Here is an 18,190-nt window from a genome sequence, read left to right on the forward strand (position 1 = left end):
AGACGCTATAACTTTTGTGCAAACCAATCAATGTACGTTGTTGTGATTTTTTTTACCAAAAATATGTAGAAGAATACATATCGGCCTAAACTGAGGAAAAAATTTGTTTTAAAGAAAAAAAATTGGATATTTATTATCCCAAAAAGTAAAAAAAAATGTGTTTTTTTTTCAAACTTGTCGCTCTTCTTTTGTTTATAACGCAAAAAGTAAAAACCACAGAGGTGATCAAATACCACCAAAAGAAAGCTCTATTTGTGGGGAAAAAATGATAACAATTTCATCTGGGTACAGTGTTGTATGACCGCGCAATTGTCATTCAAATTGTGACAGCACTGAAAGTTGAAAAATGGCTTGGGCAGGAAGGGGGTGAAAATGCACTGTATTGAGGTGGTTAAAGACAGAATTCAGAGAGTAGTGGTTAATGATTCTTACTCTGAATGGTCTAAGGTTATCAGTGGTGTACCCCAAGGTTCAGTGTTGGAACCCTTACTGTTTAATATCTTTATAAATGATATAGGGTCTGGGATTAAAAGTACCATTTCAGTCTTTGTAGATGACACCAAACTATGCAGTGGAATAACGTCCTTACAGGATGTCTCCAATTTACAAGCCAACCTCAATTCACTGTCTAATTGGGTGACTATGTGGCAGATGAGGTTTAATGTTGATAAATGTAAAGTTATGCACTTGGGGGCTAAGAATATGCATGTATCATACATACTAGGGGGAGCACAACTGGGGTAATCCGTAGTGGAGAAGGATCTGGGAGTTTTGGTAGATCATAGGCTCAATAATATCATGCAATGCCAAGCTGTGGTTTCCAAAGTGAGCAAAGTCCTTTCTTGTATTAAGAGAGGCATGGACTCCAGAGAGAGATATCATTTTGTCCCTGTACAAATCATTAGTAAGACCTCATCTGGAATATGCAGTTCAGTTTTGGGCACCAGTTCTCAAAAAGGATATTGGGGGAACTGGAGAATGTGCAGAGAAGGGCAACCGAACTGATAAGAGGCATGGAGGAGCTCAGCTATGAGGAAAGATTAGAGTAACTGAATTTATTCTCTCTTGAGAAGAGGACATTAAGGGAGGATATGATCAACGTGTACAAATATATAAGGGGTCCATATAGTGAACTTGGTGTTGAGTTATTCCCTTTACGGACAACACAGAAGACAATGGGGCACTCTTTACGCCTAGAGGAAAAAGAGAGATTTCCTCTCTAAATACAGAAAGGTTTCTTCACGGTTCTGGCCAGCTCAGTAGATTGCTTTAAGAAAGGCCTGGATTCTTTCCTAAATGCACACAATAAAACTGGGTACTAACATTTATAGGTAAAGTTGATCCAGGGAAAATCCTATTGCCTCTTGGGGGTCAGGAAGGAATTTTTTACCCCTACTGTAGCAAATTGGATCATGCTTTGCTGGGGTTTTTCGCCTTCTTCTGGATCAACTGTGGGTATAGGATTTGGTATATGGGATTGTTTGATATTATTTTTTATTTACTTGTTTATTTTTATGGTTGAACTAGATGGACTTGTGTCTTTTTTCATCCTGACTAACTGGTAACTATGTAACTCCATAAAAGCATATGTGTCAATGTACTCCATAAAAGCATATGTGTCAATGTACGCAGGCTTTTAGCAGAGTTTAGGAGCTGCTACGGTTAGTTGTGCTTCAACTTCCCTCTCCTGAGTTTGGTAGAATCGCATTCAGGATAGGAACGTTTTGACCACCAGCTGCAGAAAAAACACAAAACACGGCAAAATCACAGCAATATTGTGGCACAATTTTGCTGCATTTTGTGTTTTCCCATGGCTGCGGTAAATGTAGGCCCGTGTACATGAAGCCTTAAAAGGTTAATCCCCAGCTCTTGTTCTTGTGACAACATATAATTAAATTGTTTGTTAACTCAAAATATTAAAACACTGCCAGCCCCTCTATTAAAGGTAGGCATAACACACTGTGTAAGTCTTTTCTAAAAACGAGGATTGTAAATACCTTTTTAGGGCAATCTTCAGGCTGGTCACGTGACTCGCAGCTACTTTACAGCTTCGATACATGACTACTGTAGGAGGTCTCCCTCTGACATCAGCCGGGGAGGTCATGTGGCCGCGCAGCCCCTCCTGCAGAAGCCCTGTCTCTGAGATGTAAAGCGGCCGTGAGTCATGTGACCAGCCTGGAAATAGCTTTTAAAATGTATTTACAATCCTCGTTTTTAGAAAAAAATTGCACAGTGTGGTATTACAGTAGGGTTACCACCTGTCCGGGATTCACCCAGACAGTTCGGATTTGGAATCATGCGTCCAGGTTTCAGACTGCCTGAAATCTGGACACATTATTCAGACCAGACTACTTCCCAGCAGGGTTGCTGGCTGCAGGTGACTAGACCGAGAGTGTCTGTTACTCTTTCACGCTGTCCAAAGCCAGCACTAACAATTTCCCTCCACAAACAGACAGGAGAGGAGAGAGGGCTCGATCTGCAGCCTTTTCCTCCCGCCCCTACCCCCTTTGTCTGCCCACACCCTCAAAAAAAAGTGCATGCTGGAAATTTGAAGTTCATCAGCCTCATACATCTGGATGAGAGGTGCTGACTGCCAAGGGGTGAGTGAGCTCACCATCCATCCCTGGCTGTCCTGCCTCTGAGTGAGTGCACTAAGGTAAATCAGGGTTCTCAGAGCAACCCTTACATCAGAGTTCCCCTTTAAAACAGAGGTCACAGTGTTCCCCCTTACATCAGAGTCCTCTCCGTACATTAGAGTTCTCAGTGCTCCCCCTTAAATCAGGGTTCCCAGAGCATCCCTAATGTCAGAGTCCCCAGAGTTCTCCCTTACGTCAGAGTCTGCAGAGTGTAAGGGAACTCTGCGAGTTCAGATGTAAAAGGGGAACTTTGTGGATTCAGATGTAAAGGGGACTCATATGATTAGAAATGTTATTTGCAAAATATATGTATAGTTTATACGATAAAAAGAAATTTCTCTGTGCTGCTAAAGTGTTCAGGTTTGACTTGAAGGAAACGTGGCAACCCTATGTGGTATGCCTGCCTATAAGAGAGGGGCTGGCAGTGACCGTCGTAAGTTTTTTATGTTTACTAATATTGGCGGGGCGGGGTGGCGGAGACAGAGACACAGAACACAGAGCTGACAGGCAGGGAGAAGGGGTGAGGGGGTGAGAGGAGAGCAGAGAGGACAGCTGGGGATGAGGGAGGGAAGTACGCTAACCACAGTGGTCAGGGCTCAGCAACCCTGATTATCATGGTCAGCGCAGGGAGGGGGACACAGGAAGTGGCAAGGTCAGCCAGGTTTTTTACAGCTTAGAGGGGGGCAGATTACACAGCACAAGCACTGTGCTGTTTAATCTGCTTTAAGGGAACAGGATCTGATGTTTTCTTTTTTTGGGGTTAACAAACACTTTAAGGATTTCCTCCCACTTTCTGACTTAGTGACAATGGTCACCAGTACAAAAAAATAGGTGAATCCCCCCAGCTAAAACACAGACAGCAATAAACTTGACAGATGGTCTATTACACCGGTTTTGTGCTTACATAATTGTTATACAGTACATGCAAAAACATGTTTGATTTTGTTATTTTGTAAGTAGAAAATGTAGATATTGCTTTCTATACATTGTAAATGAATATACCTGCTGAGCTAGTATACTGCACTTAAAGTTGATAACTTTATTAGAATATAATACTTAATACTAAAGCAAGTTGTTTTTTAACCAAGTAAATCCGGTTTTGTTCAAAAATGAAGGACCAGATTTCCTGCGAAAAAATATTTGCACATACTGTATGAATGTGTGTTACTTTTTTATTCAAAAAAGTATTTTATTAGCTTATTTCCACAGCAACAGAAGTTTATTTGTACACTTTATAGTAAAGTCACAACAGAAAACATTAAATAGATTATAGGTATTATACCTTTTACTAAGACAACTAAACATCACAACACATTTTTATCTAGGTTACTCACTCAGCCATTGATCAACAAAGGAAAATGCCAATGCTCCATTAAGGCAGCAAGGTCTGTCTACCCAGTAGAGCTTTGACTGTTATACATTGCAAAGTCCAACAAATGTCAAAACAGAAAGGAGTCACAACAAGAATATGTCAGATTTATTGTCAGATGAGCAGATCTACAAATTAAGGGTCAGATTGCCATTCTCTATACATCATGCTTGATTGGCATATAAGCTGCATTGTAGGCCACACAGTACAAATGGAAGACCCCCTAGGCTCTTTCTTAATATGGGATCAGCTGGTGACATTATTGCAGTGATCAACAAGGTTCACTTGTTTTGCTTTCATCTTGTCAATAGGTTTACACCATGTGGCATGCACATAATATAATCTCTCAGTGTGGAATCACATACCCAATTAGAAGAGAGGAAACTAATCAGGTTTTTCAAACAGGAGAGATTTATCTGCTTTCAAAATTAACCTTATGAATGCTGGTTTACCATCTGGTTCCTATGCCAACGTCTTAACATAAATAGAACAAATAATGCAATCGTAAAACTAAATTTACTTAAAATAAAGCTAAAACAATGATCACCATGTAATTAAGGATTGTATTGAAAAAAGAATAACATTGTATGAAGCATTTAACCCCTTGTAAATCACAAATTATAAAAGATGTTAGGATTAACAAAAGAATCAAAGTAGACCTGTCATTAGCAAAACATTGGGACTGTCATTTTTGTGTTTCCTCCTGAAAATGCTGGTTGCCTGGCTATCATACTGTCATTTAAGTCAGTGAATCAGAAATAGCAGCATGGAGGACATTCCTGTGATATCCTTGCCCTGAAAAATAGTTTTGTTGACCCAGAAAAAAATTAACTTATGCTTAAACTGATACTAAAGTCTAATTTTTGTTGTTTAAAAATAACAAACATGTTATACTTACCTGCTCTGTGCAGTGGTTTTGCATAGAGCAGCGCAGATCATCCTCTTCTCAGGTCCCTTGCTGGTGTTTCATCAGATTTGGTGACCCGTCAGAATTTGTAACAGTGGTGACGTTTCGTCTTCTTGCTACCCCCCCCCCCCCCCGCACTCCTCCACATTAAGGATACACTGAGAAGGGGGCAAGCGGACATCTTGTTACACCCACCAGAGTTTTGCATTTCACACTTAATTTAACAGTAACTGAGCTTATATGGTGAAATACAGTATTTAGAAGTCCGTCAGACTGTTTACATGTTGAATTTTAAAAGCAGCTATGTTCTGTCAGATTAGCGAACTTGTGAGATCAGCAGGTTTGCCGCTGGTTTTAAAAATTGATAAAAATTGAGCATCTAAACAGTCCATCGGATTTATAAATATTGTATTTCACATTATAAGCTCAGTTTACTGTTAAAAATAAGAATGAAATGCAAAACTTTGGTGGGTGTAACAAGATGTCCATTTGCCTCCTTTTCAGTGTATCCTTACTGTGGAGGAGTGTGGGGTGTAGCAAGATGGCGGCACTTCCGCTACAAATTCTGACAGGTCCCCTAATCTGACGAAACACCGGCGCTCCTGGCCCCTCCCTCCTGCCAGGTGCCCTTACAGCAAGCAGCTGCTGCCCTGTATGTCCATTCAGAAACAGAGCCATGGCTCAGCCTTGCCCCCTCACTCCTCATTGGTTCACTGACTTTGATTTACAGCAGGGGGAGCCAATGGCACCCACTGCTGTGTCTCAGCCAATCAAGAGGGAGAGTCCCGCACAGCCAAGCCTCTCGTGCAACAACGCTGGATCCAAATGAGGCTCGGGTGAGTATAAGAGGGGCTGAGGGAGGCTTCTGTACACAAGTTTTTTTTATCTTGTGCATAGAATGCTTTAAGATAAAAAGCCTTTAAAACCATTTTAAAAAATAATTTTAGGCCCGAAGATAAACCCCCAAACATTATATATTTTCTGAAAGCAGACACCCAATATCACACAATATTATAAATTCTAGGAAATGCAAAATGTAAGTAAAAATACACTAAAGTTAATTTTAGTGCACACAAACAAAATAAATTACCCAATTTTGGAAAAATATAAAAGATGAGTTTTCACAGAGTAAATAGATACCAAACATTTAAAATCATATATTTGCGTGCACCCACCAAATAGCGACAAACTTCAGGGTACAGTGGTGTATTTTGGTTTTGTGCTGCTCTATGCAGGACTAAAATCGTGTGCCCCCATCTAAATTTGTTCCACCCCATCCTTCTCAAATAGCTATTCCGGGTCTCTGGTGGCTGTGTGTGGCCTTTGATGTCGGATGTGTGGGGTGTCTGGTGGCTGTGTGGGGTCTCCGGTTGCTATGTGGGGTCCCTGGTGGCTGTGCCGGGTCTCTGGTGACTGTGTGGGGTCTCTGGTGGCTGTTCAAGTGAAGGTAAATTGGCTATCTGGCTCTCCAGGAGGTAATGCCCTTAATTTGTAATAATGTACATTTGGTTATTCAGTTTTTAGGTAAAAACAAAGTTGAACCACGGTAAGGGGGTGATTTAAAAAGAGGCAGCCATCCTCAGCGTGTGTCCAGCAACTCTACAAAATATATAAAAGAAACAAGGGGGGAGGCGCCTCTCTAAGTGTAGTATTAAAACAGTAACATTTATTTCATTAGATTAAAAACACTTACAAGATATAAGTGGGAGTCATGCTCATCATAAGTATGTAGTCCTGGCAGTTCAATTGCATCCCACAGGCTCCTTGCACAATCTGGGTAGCTGGGAAAAGTTCTGGTGTGATGTTGTGCTGAATATCGGATTGTGCGAGGAGCCTGTGGGATGCAGTAGAACTGCCAGGACTACATACTTATGATGAGCATGACTCCCACTTATATCTTGTGAGTGTTTTTAATCATGTGCAATAAATGTTACCGGTAAATAGAAAACACTGCGCTAACCAGTGAAATAAATAAAAAGCTGCTGCATACAGTTTGACAAAAACAACAAAATAGGCATATAGAAAAATGCAGCGCATGTACAAAGGAACATAGGTCTTTATAATGGTGAAACAGTAAAGAAATCACTAATTAACCACAGGTGCCTTGAAACACAAACGTCCATAGATGGATGTGAATGTCCAACAGCACAGGAGGTGTAAGTACTCCAAGGGGTGGTGATGGTCTGATGGTTGTCAGAAAACACCTGGCATCATACAGCGACTTCCCAACCGAGAAACTGGGTCCCAATGGGTCATTCAGAGAAAGTGCAAAAAAGCCTCTTACCAGATCCTGTGGATTCCCATGTCAGTGACAGGGAATCGCATGCGCAGTTTGTCACAAATGACGTGGAATGGGAGCTCAGGAATCGCCAATCCCTTGGATTGTGGTCTGTATGGATCTCGGCCGGCAACCGGATGGGTCCTCACAACGAACCGTCCTCACACCGAACCGTCCCAGCGTGCATCAGAAGTTTCACAAACGGTCCCCTGAAAGGAGCAGTTGGAGGGACTGGATCTCATGCGGTAAATGTGGAAACAAAAAGAATGTGCCTCCACATGGTGCAGATAAAAAAAGGGTGTTTTTATTGACAAAAACGACCATACACAAATAAAAGCGTGATCACGGTGGATAAAAACAAATGGGCAACAAGGAGAGTGGTGTATGTATCCGACGCGTTTCGACCTAGGGGTCTTCAACAGGGGCATTGTCAATGTTGAAGACCCCTAGGTCAAAACGCGTCGGATACATACACCACTCTCCTTGTTGCCCATTTGTTTTTATCCACCGTGATCACGCTTTTATTTGTGTATGGTCGTTTTTGTCAATAAAAACACCCTTTTTTTATCTGCACCATGTGGAGGCACATTCTTTTTGTTTCCACATTTACCGCATGAGATCCAGTCCCTCCAACTGCTCCTTTCGGGGGACCGTTTGTGAAACTTCTGATGCACGCTGGGACGGTTCGGTGTGAGGACGGTTCGTTGTGAGGACCCATCCGGTTGCCGGCCGAGATCCATACAGACCACAATCCAAGGGATTGGCGATTCCTGAGCTCCCATTCCACGTCATTTGTGACAAACTGCGCATGCGATTCCCTGTCGCTGACATGGGAATCCACAGGATCTGGTAAGAGGCTTTTTTGCACTTTCTCTGAATGACCCATTGGGACCCAGTTTCTCGGTTGGGAAGTCGCTGTATGATGCCAGGTGTTTTCTGACAACCATCAGACCATCACCACCCCTTGGAGTACTTACACCTCCTGTGCGGTTGGACATTCACATCCATCTATGGACGTTTGTGTTTCAAGGCACCTGTGGTTAATTAGTGATTTCTTTACTGTTTCACCATTATAAAGACCTATGTTCCTTTGTACATGCGCTGCATTTTTCTATATGCCAATAAATGTTACCGTTTTAATACTACACTTAAAGAGGTGTCCCACCCCCCTTTGTTTATTCTATGTGGTGGCTGTTTAGGGTCTCCGGTTGCTGTGTGTGGTCTCTGGTGGACTGTGGGGTAGTAACCTGCCTGCCACAGTGCTCCCCCCAAACCCCTCACTAGCCTGCCACAGAGCTCCCCCTGCTAGGAGAAGAGATAATAATAGGAAAAAAAGATAGGGATATGGAAATGTAGAGGAATGGGAGAAGGGGAAAGAGGTGGGGGTGAGAGAGACACCCCTAGTGTCCACACTCACCTCACACCCCGGCCCCCCCACTCACCACGTACAACCCTAGTTTCCACAGTCACCTCATACACCGCCAGTGCCCACACTCACATGTCTCTAGAGGACAATAGTCGGCTGGGTGATGTAGTTGGTATATACAAGCCAAGGTGCAGACCAGCCATCTTCCATAGGACCCAGCAAACCACCCAGCATCATCTCTGCAGCAGGGGTCTGGGGCTGATCCGGATGACACTTAGGGGGTGCCTGGTGTCTGGGTTATGTTTCTCCCTGCCCTGGCTCTCCTGCACTCCCTTCCAGGGATGGATCGGAAAGCCCAAATGCATAGGTCAAGCCTCTCCTCCTGCAGCTGGGGAAGAGGGGGGAGAGGGTGCCATGGCCATGGCCATGCCCAATCCCAGTGCGAGGCAGAGACAGACCTGGCAGTTAAAGGGTGTCATCAAAGTCAGTCTTGGCATTTTTCTCATCACAGGTTTACTGTGAGTGAATCTATAAACAATACAGAGTGACTCAATACAATACAGATGACAGAGTGAAATTTACAAACAAAACTGGAATGAACACTGACTTACAAATATTTATTAGACAAATATTCTTAGGTAAACTATCAGATATAATTATCCCCTCTTCTACAGTACAAATCATTTCCCTTGGCATAGGAACTGGTTCCTGTTATGGGAATCCATGGTATGTATGCGAGCCGCTCAAGCTGCTTGGAAATGTAGTCTTGTGCCTGCTGCTGCGAGTGCTGGCTGGGAAGGAGTCTGCCCATGCTCCAGATAATGACTGATAAGAGCAAAAGATTCTGGGAGCCGTACATTAGAACAAGACCTGCTATGTGTAGACAAGTGGCAGTTTCAGCCTAGACCCCTGCCAGGCCACGGCCCAACGCATTTCACTCTGCCCACTGGAGCTTATTCATGGGGATGGAGTCTCCTGTTGGAGGAGGCGGTTTATATGCATCATTGAAAAAGCCTGTGGGTGAATCCGCACAGTGGATATAAGTACAAGAAAAAATTGAAATGATTCAAAGAATGAACTGCTGCCCGTACAGAAATACTATAACCTAAGTGAAGTATACTGAAGTTGGTGAAAAGAGGATGTAGGTGTGGCGCTGTTCTGATTAGGCAATATACGATTTCCCCTGTTGTGTTATTCTGCTATCTTTGCACCCTTTGCAGTGTGCCATGTGTTATAGATATAAAACAGTATAGGGGAAAGAGACCATACCAAGGGGATATTCAAAAAAGCATTTCTTACAGTAAAGGTCAATACTTAGACTAATGGCAATTTATGTGTTAGAGGTAATAAAAAACCTAGGGTTATTGGGCTGATTTAATCAGAGTGACATATGTAAAAAAGTGGTGAAATGGTGAAATATGTTGAAGTGCTATACTCTCTGCATGGAGCCAGCATCCATATTGCACAAAAGGGAGATGAAGTGTGTCACAAATAAATTTATGAAAAGTTGAATAGATAATCAATATAAAAAAAAATAAAAATAAAATAAAGAATAAAATGTAAAATGTGTGTTACACCCTGTGGCAGGCGTTTGACATACTAGATTTAAGCCCGGGTTCACACTATACCGGGCTGTGGATCACACAGGAGCGCTGTGCGTCCCTGTTCCCTGTTTCAGAGACGAATCAGGGCCGATTCTATGCCTAAATTCGGCCCTGAAACGGAGCCAAAGATGCACAGTGTTTTTGTGCAGTGCGCTCCGCAACCGCCCCGGAGATATGTGAACCGGCTCCATAGGGAGCCAGTCACATTCTCCTGCTATGCGAATTAGATGTGGGGAAACGCACATCTAATTCGCATAGGTGTGAACCCGGGCTCAAATCAAAATGTGTACATCAAAGATGTGAATCTAGTAATAAAAAGTGAATTGAATTACTTTCAATAGAAAAAATGGAAAAAATGTGCCAAGGAGTGAGCTATTTATGGGTATGTGTGGTACCCTCTGGCGGGTGCTGACCAGTGTGTGAAATATTTGCCCTCCTGGATTAGGTGGACGGTGCTTATGATGCTTGGCGATGTTATTATTCGTTTTCCATGGATGAAAGAGAAGGGATGCCCATAGTGTGAATCCGTATTAAAATATGTTTATTTATTAAGAATAAGAGAAGTACTCACATTTGGTATAGGTAAAACAAGCATGTAAACAATAGAAAGAAAATGGATGCCGTCAGAGTCCTGTTCTCAGCAGACCGGAAGTGACGTAAAGACGTTCGTAACCCCGCGGGTTACTCTGACAGCATCTGTAACGAGCCCCTTGCTCACTCGGTTCCACTCTCCCGACACTCCTCTGCTGCTATAGAATCAGATTGCAGATCGCACGTCTAATGGTTCAGTCATCCGATGCTCCGGGATTAGAACTACAGCTATGTGCCGTTCTAATCCAGTTGTGTAGCTCAGAACAAACCCCAGGCAGGCTGTAAGTTCAACCAGGAATCTCTTTTATTGAAAGGAATACAGGCTCTTTTATACATTAAAAGTGGAGGTGTATACCTCCTGCTCATATTACTCTGAACATACACCTGTGACCAGAAACCTAATTAACATGGGCTAATTAACTAATCCCTTTAGACAGCCTAGATGACTCAGACATGACCTTTAGGCCAGACTGGCCGTCTTGTAGCTCAGAAAACCCAATCAACATTATCACAAATCAACACTGAACTCTTGTTCACACAATAGCAGAGTTAATTAACACAAACAAAAATGGGGATCTAATGACTCTTAGATCCCCTACTAGACTTATTTACAATACACATTCTAGCAGGCAACAGACAGACAGGTGGCTGGAATTGACATCAGCAACTCCTAACAGTATTTGTCCCAGCATTATGAATCAGCCAGTATTTCTAATATGGCAAATCCAGGGTCCCCAGAGTCTGTGTGTCCTGGGGGATCAGGACCCACCCGAATCCACAGTAATACCACCTCAAGGGTCCCCAGGCATACAGCTCACAAAGAACTCCGTTCCCCCAAATGCCAGGGCCCACGATCGATCGGCAAGAGGCTAGCATTCAGTCCCCTTCAAAAGTCTCTCTCCCGGCTAGGTCTGTCACAGCATCCATTTTCTTTCTATTGTTTACATGCTTATTTTACCTATACCAAATGTGAGTACTTCTCTTATTCTTAATAAATAAAAATATTTTAATATGGATTCACACTATGGGCATCCCTTCTCTTTCATACATGGAAAACAAGAAATAACATTGCCAAACACCATAAGCACCATCCAGGGGCTCCAGGAATTGCTACACAGTGGCAGATGCTGTGAACATGCAGTACCCCTGGGGGGGTGAGGCCATTCAATGAGTGCATTCACAGTAGGACAGGCATGTCCAAAGTCTGGCCCGCAGGCCATTTGCAGCCTGCAGTCTGGTTTTATAGGGCCCCCACATGCCTCCAGCTTTTGTCACCCTTGCTCCGCACTCTGTGTGTATATATATATATATACACACACACATATACATATATATATATATATATATATATATATATATATACACACACACACACACACACACACCGATCTATGTTCCGTAATCCCCGAGCACCTCTCACTGACAAGCAAGGGCATGTTCCAAAACCCTCCGGGAAGCTGACAGCACGCTGCGCCAATAGCAGACACTGAGTCATTTCCTTGCAGCAGCTGCAGAGCTCTCAGTGCCTGTGATTGGCGGCGGTGATTGGCTGCGGCGCCGCGTGCTGTCAGCGTCCCAGCAGGCTCGTGCATGATCCCTGAAGTGAGCGGCGCTCGGGGACAAGTGCACACCCAGAGAGATTATATTTATATATATATATATATATATATAAATATTTCAAAAAAAAACTCATCCTTGCCCTGATCTGAGCCTGGGGCAGATTACAAGTGGGGGCCAGAAAGAAAATAAAAAAAAAAATAGCTCATCCTTGCTCTGATCTGAGCCTGGGGGTAGATTACAATTGGAGGCCAGAAAGAATAGTAGGACAAACCCCAAAAAATTCTTCAAATATATTAATAGTAAAAAGGTCAGGTCTGAGCATGTAGGCCCTTTACAAAATAATCTAGAGTGGGTGACTGGGGACAAGGAGAAGGCTAATTTATTAAATACTTTCTTCAGCTCTGTATATACAAAAGAGCATGGGGAAGCTCATGTCCATAAGGGGGGTGGTATTGACACAGCCCCCAATGATCCACAATGGCTCAAAAGGGATATGGTCCAGAAATATTTAGACAGAATAAAGGTGGATAAAGCACCTGGACCTGATGGCATCCACCCACGGATCCTAAAAGAATTGAGCTCTGTAATTTCAAAGCCATTGTATCTAATTTTTAGGGACTCATTAATGACGGGAATAGTACCACTGGATTGGCGCAGGGCGAACGTGGTGCCTATATTTAAAAAGGGATCAAAGTCTTTACCAAGTAACTATAGACCTGTTAGTTTAACTTCTATGGTCCGGAAGATACTGGAGCGTTTAATAAAAGACCACATAGACGAGTTCTTGCTGGAAAAAAACATTTTAAGCAACAGACAGCATGGGTTCATGAAAGACAGAAGTTGTCAGACAAACCTGATTTCTTTTTATGAAGAGGTAAGTAAAACCTTGGACAGAGGGGTGGCTGTGGACGTGGTTTATTTGGATTTTGCAAAAGCGTTTGATACAGTTCCGCACACACGGCTCATGTGTAAGTTAAAGTCTACAGGCTTGGAAATATCAGTTTGTAAATGGATAGAAAACTGGCTAAAAGACAGAATTCAGAGAGTAGTGGTTAATGATTCTTACTCTGACTGGTCTAAGGTTATCAGTGGTGTACCCCAAGGTTCAGTGCTGGGACCCTTACTCTTTAATATCTTTATAAATGATATTGGATCTGGGATCAAAAGTAACATTTCTGTCTTTGCAGATGACACCAAGCTATGCAGTGGAATAACGTCCTTACAGGATGTCTCCAATTTACAAGCTGACCTCAATGCTCTGTCTAATTGGGCGACTATGTGGCAGATGAGGTTTAATGTTGAGAAATGTAAAGTTATGCACTTGGGGGCTAAGAATATGCATGCATCATACATGCTAGGGGGAGTACAACTGGGGGAATCTGTAGTGGAGAAGGATCTGGGGGTTTTGGTAGATCATAAGCTCAATAATAGCATGCAATGCCAAGCTGCGGTTTCCAAAGCGAGCAAAGTTCTTTCTTGTATTAAGAGAGGTATGGACTCCAGAGAGAGAGATATCATTTTGCCCCTGTTCAAATCATTAGTAAGACCTCATCTGGAATATGCAGTTCAGTTTTGGACACCAGTTCTCAAAAAGGATATCGGGGAACTGGAGAAAGTGCAGAGAAGGGCAACCAAACTGATAAGAGGCATGGGGGAGCTCAGCTATGAGGAAAGATTAGAGGAACTGAATTTGTTCACTCTTGAGAAGAGGAGAATAAGGGGGGATATGATCAACATGTTTAAATATATAAGGGGTCCATATAGTGAACTTGGTGTTGAGTTATTCACTTTACGGTCAACACAGAGGACAAGGGGGCACTCTTTACGACTGGAGGAAAAGAGATTTCATCTCCAAATACGGAAAGGTTTCTTCACAGTAAGAGCTGTGAAAATGTGGAATAGACTCCCTCCAGAGGTGGTTCTGGCCAGCTCAGTAGATTGCTTTAAGAAAGGCCTGGATACTTTCCTAAATGTACATAATATAACTGGGTACTGACATTTATAGGTAAAGTTGATCCAGGGAAAATCCGATTGCCTCTCTGGGATCAGGAAGGAATTTTTTCCCCTGCTGTAGCAAATTGGAGCATGCTCTTCTGGGGTTTTTTGCCTTCCTCTGGATCAACTGTGGGTATAGTATTGGGTATATTGGATTGTACGTTTTTTTTTTTTTTTTTTTTTTTTATGGTTGGACTGGATGGACTTGTGTCTTTTTTCAACCTGACTAACTATGTAACTATGTAACTATGTAATATAATATATATATATATATATATATATATATATATATATATATATATATATATATATATATATATATATATATATATATATATATATATATATATATATTTATTATATAAAAAAATAGCTCATCCTTGCCATGATCAGAGCTTGGGGGCCACAGAAGTGATAAAGGCCAGATTTTTCAGGAGAGAAAATAAATCATTTGTACAGAACTGAGCCCATCCTCTGGGATTTGTTTGAGGGCCAAAGAGGAGATATATATATATATCCAAATAACAGCTCATATTCACCACACACAGCCACAAAGGTAGGAGAATTCTTGTTGGGCAGTGTATTAGTGTATCGGACGAACACGCTTAGACCAAAACCTCTGGCACTGCGCTCACATGATCCCTTCCCCTTCTGGTCAATTTCTAAACTGGCGACTGTAAACAAGAGAAGGAAAGTTGACAGTGAGGGCCGCCACTTCCAGGACAGGTGGAAAGTGGAATATTTCTTCACTGAAATACGGATTCACTGTGTTTGTCTGATATGCCAAGAGACTGTGGCTGTTTATAAGGAATTTAATGTCAAGAGACACTACCAGTCACGACATAGCACATACGACAAGCTAACAGGGCACGACCGCAGTGAAAAGTTGAAGCAACTTTAAGCTGTTTTAATGTTGCAACAGCGATTTTTCACAAGAGCCCATGAGTCAAATGAAAATGCCACAAAGGCAAGCTATGAGGTGGCAACGTTAATTGCTAAAAATTGCAAATCTTTTTCTGAGGGTGACTTTATCAAAGAATGTGTTATGAAAATGGTTGAGAATATGTGTACTGAGAAGAAGCAAGGGTTTGCCAACATTTGCCTGGCTCATAACACTGTAGCATGAAGAGTTGAAGAGATTTCATCAGATATTAAGAGACAGTTGACATCCAAAGGAGTGAATTTTGACTTCTTTTCAATAGCCTGTGATGAAAGCACGGACCTATCTGACACGGCTCAGTTGCTGATTTTTATGAGAGGGGTGGACGATGAAATGAATGTGACTGAAGAGCTACTTGACCTCCAGAGCTTCTGTTAGTTCCGCTATAGATGACATGAAACTGCCTTGGAACAAACTTACTGGGATTATTACTGATGGGGCACCTGCCATGGCTGGTGAACGAAGTGGATTAGCAACCCTAATCTGTAACAAGGTGAATGAAGAAGGAGGCAAAGCTATTAAACTCCATTGTATCATTCATCAACAAGTTCTCTGTGTTAAACATCTCAAATATGACCATGTTATGAAACCGGTGGTAAAGACTATTACCGTATTTATCAGCATATAACACGCACAGGCGTATAACACGCACCTTCAATTTAGGAGGGAAGTTTCAGGAAAAAAAATTTAATTTGAAAGAACTTTGAAGCAAAATAAGGGTCAGTGCCCATCAATGCAGCCTCACCATTGCCCATCTGCAGCCTGATCGATGCCATCTGCAGCCTCACAATTGCCCATCACTGCAGCTTGATTAATGTCCATCTGCAGCCTCACAATTGCCCATCAATGCAGCTTGATCAATGCTCATCTGCAGCCTCACAATTGCCCATCAATGCAGCTTGATCAATGCCTATCAATGCAATCTGATCAATGCCCATCTACAGCTTCACAATTGCCTATCAATACAGCTTGATCAATGCCCATAGGCAGCCTCACAATTGCCATGAATGCAGCCTGAACAATACCCATCCTCAGCCTCACCTCAGATTACTGCTGCCTTGGAGGGGACAGGGAGGGGGCAGGACGAGCGCCATCAGATTACATACAGTGAGAATCTCCTGTTTACTCGGCTGCCTTTTTAATACAAAGTCTCGCCTCCTGGACCGGCTTCTATGATAGACAAAACGCTGGCCCAATGCCGGCCCAGGAGACAGGACTTCCTATTACAGAGGCTGCTGAGTAAACAGGAGATTCTCACTGTATGTAAACTGATGGCGCTCGTCCCAACCCCCTTCCCTCCTAGGTAGCCCAAATTGCAGTATCGGCGTATAACACGCACACACTATTTGCACCCGATTCTCAGGGTGAAAAAGTGAGTGTTATGCGCCAATAAATACAGTAATTTTATTCGCTCTAAAGCCCTGTGCCACCGCCAGTTTAAACAGTTTCTACTGGACATCCAGGCTGAATACGAAGATGTTTTATATCACAACGATGTAAGATGGCTCAGTCGGGGGTCTGCACTGCAGCGTTTCTACTCTCTCAAAAAGGAAATCGGAGAATTCTTGGAAACAAATGGACAACCAATGTGAGAACTATCTGATCCATTTTGGCCGGCTGATTTGGGGTTTCTAGTTGACATAACAAAGCATCTGAATGTATTGAACACCAGTCTTCAGGAGAAAGATGCAGCGGTGAACTAGCTTTATTCACACCTCAAAGCCTTTGGAACAAAGCTGCAACTTTTCATAAGGCAGTTATCACAAACACAGCCCAATCTCATATATTTTTCAGCGTTGCAGGAAATAATGAACAGTTTTCCACAGGACAATATCAGTGTACAAATGAGCAGATATGCAGCAGACATCACATCTCTGGCTGGGGAGTTTAAACGGCGCTTTCAGGATTTTGCGGCTATTGAAAAGGAGATCAGCCTTTTCCCCTCTCCATTCTCTGTTGACCCCGATGATGCTCCAGATCAGCTGCAGCTCGAGCTCATTGAGTTACGCAGTCATCACCAACAGCTCTCTCTTGTGAACTTTTACCACCAACTGGATAAGAGCCGGTTTCAAGAGATTCGAACATTGGCTAAGAAAATGCTGAGCTTGTTTGGCTCAACATATATGTGTGAGAAGACATTCTCTGCTATGAACTTTAACGAGAACCGTGTGAGGACAAGACTAAGTGAATCTCACCTGCGGGACATTTTTTGCATCAAAACCACTGTCTTTGACCCAGACCTAGCCTATGTGCTGCAGTCCAGATCTCAGTTTCACCCTTCACATTAGTGCAGACAAGTTTTCTTTTTCAATTGAGATGAATATATTGTAAAATCTCAGTTAATGTCAGTTGGTCTAAATCAGTTATGAATATATTTGGACATAACACCAAGTATACATATTTGGATGTATACTTGGTGTTATGTTCCTGTTTATATTTTTTTAACTTAAAAGTAGACAGACAGCCTTTATTATAATATGTAATGTACTTTACAAATTTCCTGACATATATTTCAGCTTCCTGGATTTTTTTTTTTCATCCGGACTTCAGATATGAAAGGCAGAGTGATTTAACACCTGTTTAGATTTGTCATCCATGTGACAAAATTAAAAGTATGCCGCTTGCAATAAACTTTGCATAAAAATTTTATTTGCATTTAATTTTAATGGTTCAAAAAAAGTCAGGCAAAATGGTCGGCCCTCATGCATGTTCACTTCATGAAATCTGGCCCTCTTTGAAAAAAGTTTGGACACCCCTGCAGTAGGAGCACAGATAAGGAGCACAAATCACTGGCTGTCACCTAATGAAGAAGTCTTTAAGAATTCACTTTTTAAGCATTCAATTTTCAGCAAGCACTGGACACTTTCACTGTATTTATGATATGCTGTATTGCAAAAAAGAATTTAATATTACTCTGGAATTTTTTTCTGATCATCATCACTAC

The sequence above is a fragment of the Aquarana catesbeiana genome, linkage group LG11 (assembly GCF_042186555.1).
Source record: "Aquarana catesbeiana isolate 2022-GZ linkage group LG11, ASM4218655v1, whole genome shotgun sequence".
Classification (NCBI taxonomy): Eukaryota; Metazoa; Chordata; class Amphibia; order Anura; family Ranidae; genus Aquarana; species Aquarana catesbeiana.